The sequence below is a fragment of the Anopheles cruzii genome, chromosome 3, assembly GCF_943734635.1.
Source record: "Anopheles cruzii chromosome 3, idAnoCruzAS_RS32_06, whole genome shotgun sequence".
NCBI classification, from domain to species: domain Eukaryota; kingdom Metazoa; phylum Arthropoda; class Insecta; order Diptera; family Culicidae; genus Anopheles; species Anopheles cruzii.
Window position 1 is genome coordinate 85,367,671 of NC_069145.1, and position 6,534 is coordinate 85,374,204.

Consider the following 6,534-nt stretch of genomic DNA (forward strand, 5'->3'; position numbering starts at 1 on the left):
AAAGCCACTCCGAACCACTTTCATTCTCATCGCGAAGAAAGTAAAAGCTTTCGTCTGTTTCGCGAATTGGGTTAATCCCTGCGACCGTCTCGATACGGGCGGAGAGAACATAAAACAGGACACACATGTTTACACATCCGTCTCGCCCGTGGCCTCACAAGTTTGTGTGTCGGACACACACAACGCTAAGAAAAAATAGCCGACCACTTCCGCCGTCGACCGTTAAAACAAAGTTTCGGCACTCCTTTTCCCTGTTTGGCTGTGACCGCAGCCCAGCGTGTCAATCGCACCATCGACATAACAAAATGGTTTGTAAAGCACATGGAAGTGAAAATTGTTTATCCGACTCCCTTGGTCGCCCAAAACCTTCCGTTTAACCTAATTTATATTCGGCCGCACCTTCGTCTACGGCGGAAATCGAAAAGTAAAATAAAAAAAAACGACCGAACGCCACGTCTGAAGCCAGAGGGCCGTACTTTCGCTTTTATTTACCGTCCGCACCGATAAGGGAATCGTTTTCGGATGAGAAATGATGACTACAAAGCTGCCACCACCCAGTTCGGGCCCGGACGGTGAGGAACGATCGGTCGAGTGGCCTTTCCTGTGCGGCCATTTTGCGACTCTGGCCCTCGAGGAGCCCTTTTCCGGCCCGGCAATCCGTTTGTTATTGATGTATTTTAGCCCGAAAACAGTAGCCAGCCTAACCGGGGGCATCCCATGTCCAAGGACGGCGAACCGAAAAAGGTACTCGATAAATTTGAGACCATCCGCGAGCAACAGGAACACGAGGCGCCCCGGTAGGTTGAACGGTGGAGAATTTAAGATGTCGTCGCTGTCCTGCTGAAGAGAAGCCTTCCTTAAAGCTTTACGTGACGTGCCGCACCTTGCTAGAAACAGTTGCCCCGTGGCAGGTACTGTGCGCAGGAAGTCCCGTGTTTGTGGTGGCGATAAAGTGAAGGTAATTTATTCCCCCCGTCTGGAACGCGATGGTCTCTGGTCCGTTTCCGCCGGAAGCCGCAGTAATGGCCACGAACGGAAAGTGCCATTGTCGTTTGGCGCCCGAGAATTTTGGAGATTCGGTGTGATTGAACCCGATGATCGATACGGACCGGGATTGGTTTGACTTTGTGTTGGCCAGCCAAGCCCGTTGCAGGAATGGTGAAAAATGGTCCGAATGAGTCGCTACGGACCCTCCGGAAATGCTGTCAATTGTCAACAGCTTTCGGAAGTGTTATTTGGTGGGATCCTTCTCAAGTGACGGACCGTTTGGGTGGGTCCGCTTGCGGTGATCGTAAATCATTTATCGTCACTTGAGGAGTAGTGTCCACGATAATGATATCGGATTGTGGTGGGCTGGATAAGCCCAAGTGGCGAGTTCGTTGGAGCCAAATTGATTAAGATCAACGTGCCGGGCGGAAGTAAACCAATCAAAGCGAGGCAAAATTGAAATGTAAATAATGGCCGTGGAGTTTGATTTTTCATTTTTCAATTTGAAAAACGGAACGGGTGGAATGCCGGTAAGGGCCGCATCTCGTCTGGATGGTCCCACTATCACTGGGTAAATGGAGCGCAACGCCACCGGTAACCCATCCAACGACCGATTGGGTTCACTTGAGCAAATAACTTAATCCCGTTTGGAATAACCCGCCGTGACTCGAGTGGTCACTTATCCCTTCGGGCGCAGGTCGTCCGCGTTCGGTCCGGTGTAAAGTGGGCTGCTCTTACGATGCAGCTGGCGGTGGACGGTGGCCTGCTCTACACGCACCTGTGAACTCGGTGGGTCGTAATTGAAAAGCACCGCAAAACCAGCCAGGGCTGTCCGAAGTTGTCCGGCGTGTCAAGTTCGGTCCGGCCGGTACCGGAATAGGCAGGAGGCGCGTCATCACGGAAGAAGCGAAGCTGCAGTTGCAGTAGTAGCAGCAGTAATTAGCTTTTAACCACCGTGCTCTTTGTTCCTGGCCGGAACCATGAGCGAGCCCGGGCCTTTATTCCAGCTGTCATGTCGACGCCGCATATCCGGTATTCTCCAAACGCGGAAGCATCCACAACGGTTTCCACTTTGTAACTTGGTGCTCTCTGTTGTGCCTTGTTGTGTTCTTTGCAATGTGCCTACATTATCTCCGCTTGGTGTGCCTTTTAAACTCCGTTTGCGGTTCGTATTTTAAATTACGCTTTAACGAAGGGGGTTTCTTCGTGTCGCTGTTGAGTGAAATTGCATTAAAAGTATGCATTGGTATTGTTTTGTATTTCGACATGTGTTTTAAATATATTAAAGCATTCTTAATGGCCTGAAAAAATACTTCTCCTAACAGAAAGTGATCTTAATCCTTGAACTATCTAATTGAACTATTGCTACTTAACTCTTAACCTAGGTAGGAGGTTATGCAAGTAATCTTGGTTGTATTGCTGATATGTGTTGAGCATATGTTCTTTTTTGATGCTTGTAGTAACTCCCCGAAAAGGTAACTTGAGAGAGAAGAACCCACAAAAATCTGTTTTGCAGTTTCAACAATCTTCCAACTACAATCTTCCGTTTTTCAGGCACTGGCCCGAGAAGAGATAAGATTTCCTCTGGAGCGTAGCGAATGGGGAATGATTTTTCCAGCCATGCTTTTCCGACCATGAATCACGCTGGAAATTGTTTCTTCATGTAGGAATTATTTTCCACCCAGCGCCCGCGTGACTTCTTCCCGGGTCGGAGATAATGGGTTTCACCCGGTCCGGGTGCTGTGCTTTATCTTGCGTGCCTCTGTTTGCCCGAAGTGGAACAAATGTTTCCATTCGCCAAACATGGCACCTTTTCCCGGAAACGGAAGGACAACGCAAGCCCCTAGAGCACTGGCTTAGTGGTATGGCACAGAAAAAGTCTATGAAACCAACGGATGCGACGGAAGCGACCAAAACGGTATGATAAAACACTTTGCCACCTTGCCACTGTGGTTTATGTTTACGTCGGGTTTCCGCCCAAAGAGAGAGAGAGAGAGAGAGCGAGAGAGCCGGTACCATAAAGTTACATTTAATGCAACCGTGGGATGCTTTGATTCACGGCGGGCCATGTTTGGCATACAGTAACGGTTCTCGGGGCGAGCGATGACGAACTGGGTGCGAAATTTATAGCTTAGCTGCGTGCAGCCATTCCGTAGTCGACCGCTATATTGCCGACGGTTTGCGTAGGACTTGCCTCAGCCATCCTTCGAACTAGATAGAGAAACCAAAATAACAAACATAACCTACTGACCCCCACATCGATTGAGAGCATTAACAACGCGACGGGACGGGTCCATCATCGTTCTGGGGCCCGTAGGAGACAACACGACAGGACTCTCATCCCTTCTTACTTTCGTGTAGGGAATCCTTCGTAAAAAATGGGATAGCTTCACCCTGGGGGATGAAAAATGGCATATTATTAGAGGCAGAAGCTAACAAACGGTCATTATTAGGGTTCGGTGGCTTAGGACTGGCAGCGTAGTGGCCCGCCCTCCCCAGGAGGCATCAATCGTGGCTGTAGAGCTTCATTTGCATAAACCCTAATGCAAATGTTATGCGTACAACTAGTAACAAGTTGAATAACAAATGGCTGCGAATTTTTTTTTTTTTTTTTTCGCACACTCCCCAATAATACGGTGAGTAAAGGATTTATCAAAAAAAACTCGGGATGTTTTGGTGTGGTCCCGACCGAAAATCGAAACTAAACGCAGTGGGCAAATGCCAAAAATAGCCCGCCCCAACCAAACAAGAACATCCTGATGTCTCCGGGTGAAAATACACGAGTTAGTGGCGCGTCTTCCCTTTGGCATTCCGGCCGTGTCTTAACCCGGGATGTCGTCTGACCCCGAACATGAACTTCACTCACACATACACACATCCGCCCACCCAAAGCTATTATGCTCCGATCCGAAACCCTGCCCACGGAACAATGCCGAAGGCGGAAGGTTTGCTGGGCACATCTCTCGGGGCCTCGACAAAAAAAAACAAGTCCAAGAAAAGAAAGCGACATCTTCGACCTTCGGCTTCTCCGACATCTGACGCTCACGGCCGGCGGGATGGGGTGGTTCGGGGTGCAATTCCGATCCGGGTGCGTGCATACGGGGCGCCGAGAAAATGAGTGTACATGGCAAATAAATCATCCGGCTGTAGACGGATCGGGGCATGTCTGGGAGTGGAAGTGCCTAAATGATGTCGTTGTAGTAAATCTTTGTGCTCCGCCGTCGTGCCGTCGTGGGAAGGCAAGCCCCGATGGGAAAAAAGGCACCTCCCAAAGCCCAGCCCAGGGAACCATATGTTGAATGGCATAATTTAGGAGGCGGACTTCCGGAAAGGAAGCGTGTGCCCCAAAACGGTAGCCCCCGAAGCCTGACAATAGACGCCCCGTTCCGCTGGCCACCGGATAATCCCGGATAGAGTGTGTAGTTCCGGTTTCACTTGTGTTTGACGCCGTCTGAAGTTTTCGGCTCGGCGGTGATCGTGACCTCGGGACAGCGTCGAATGCAAAGCAGCGCCCGAGCTGCCGCGCGAGGAAAACAACTTCGAAGTGTTCGCCGGGCTTCGGCGAGGCGGGCACAAAGTGTGTCAGAAGGACATTTTATTTCGCACAATCGACCAACCCAACCATAACCGTAATGGCCCATGTGCAGTGGAGAAAGTTTTCCTGGGGAAAAGAAATTTTTCCTTGTTGAGCGAAGAATCGGTTTGATTGAATTGAGACACAGTTTTGCCGAGCGCCGGTTTTTATTGAGTTACTCAAAGTTCGTTCAATATATCATTGACCGGCGGAAGTCGTGGCCCGCGAGGATTTGTGGTTTAAAGCATCGCCGGAATTCACTCTCCGTCTCGCCCGAGCAGGGCGAAGAAGACGAAGCAATCTCTACATTGCTGCAGCCCCGGGTTTGCCGAGTTTCCGGGCTGGTGAATGCGAGGAGCTAGGAGCGATCGATTTAAAAGGCTATTACTTTATCTTGCCCTTTCTTTCGGTGCACTTTGTCCTTCGACTGCACCTTTTGCCGTTGCACTCGGTTGGACTCCATTTTAAGCGGTGCATATCAGCACTCGTGCAGCGTTTTCTTGAGCCCGAGCCCGTCTGTCTGAGCTGGCTCATCCGTGTCTTAAAGCACACTCGGGCAGATCCTTTCAAGCGAGAGGTCGTTTATGTCGCACGCTGCTTCCGGCCACCACCTGCACCATCGTTTTCCAAGCGCAAACGAGGCCGGGGTAGCGATCGTGGCGGAATAACAACTTTCGTTCGCCCTACGACCGAGCGGTGGAGCTCTCTGGGTGTGCCGGAAACGATGGCAGCAGCTTAACAATTATTGTCGCCAACAGGTGGTGATTTGGTTCGCTTCTCTTTGCCGGTCCTTCCGGAAGCCAGTCCGGAGTACGGAGGGAGCATGGAACAGGCGGCACCCTCGGGCCGGAAGGGAACTCGTGCTGCTGAAAACGTTTCCGCTCATAGAGCGAAAGACGGACCAGTTGCGAGTGGCAGAATGGTGCTCTCTATCGTTTCCGGGAACCACTCGAGCACCGTGTTACACGCTCTCATCAGCGAACCGTGGCCCCTTGACGGAACATGCCGCGGCAAGCAGAATGTACTTTCAGCCAGAATGTTGCACGGATAGCGCCCACGTGCCCGAATTTCTGCCAGGAGCCACGACCCATAATGTTGAGCTCGAACCGATTGCCAACAAACATCTATTGCAATTTTATCGCGAAACGTTCGATCGAAGTCGACGGCCTCGGGCTTGTGGTGAACTTTTGGCACGGCGCCGATGGGAGCCGAGGAATTATTTGAATTTTTAATACGTCCTCCCTCCTCGAGGCGAACTCCAAAGGGTGGAGCTGTTGGAGTTTGCCTAAGCGTTCGAAGGAAATTGGATGTTTTCCTACGAACCTTGAAGTTCTCGCTCGTTCGGCCGCTCGTAGCACGCAGATTCGCGGGGTTCCGATTCAATTTGGGGAATCATTACTCTACGTCACCAATGTTCCGTGTGTGCCCATGGAGCAGAGCGTGGCTTTCGAACTCCTGACGGGAGGCTGTTTTGCCTTGAACGCGTTCCGTTTTTGGGGATGTGATCCGTGTTAAGATAAAGCAAGAGGCGCAGATTGGATAGGCCGAGCAGGTCTAGGATGGTAATTTGGTTAGACATTGGTTGCGAGTCTTGATTTATTTTCCTCCAGATCACGACGCGTCTGACGTCAAGGCCAACAGCTCCACGACCGGAAGTGAAATCGTTATCCGTTGCGCAAACGAACAATAAGACATGAATGATTTGCGCGCCCTAAAGTGACACACGGACACGGTTTTGTCGCATCGCAGTCAGGTAATGTCCATGGTATATGAGGCAAATGAAACGTACCAGTTACTGAGATGAGAGCGAGACACGAGGCTGCGGAAACTGGATGAATTATCCACCAGTGGATAATTGGCGGACGGACGGCTCGAGCTAGGACTCGTGCATCCTGTGGCCAGCTTGCATTTCTCGCCGTGCTCTCATTTATGGTCCATATTTTCATTGTGTTTCTTATGCTGTATACATTTTA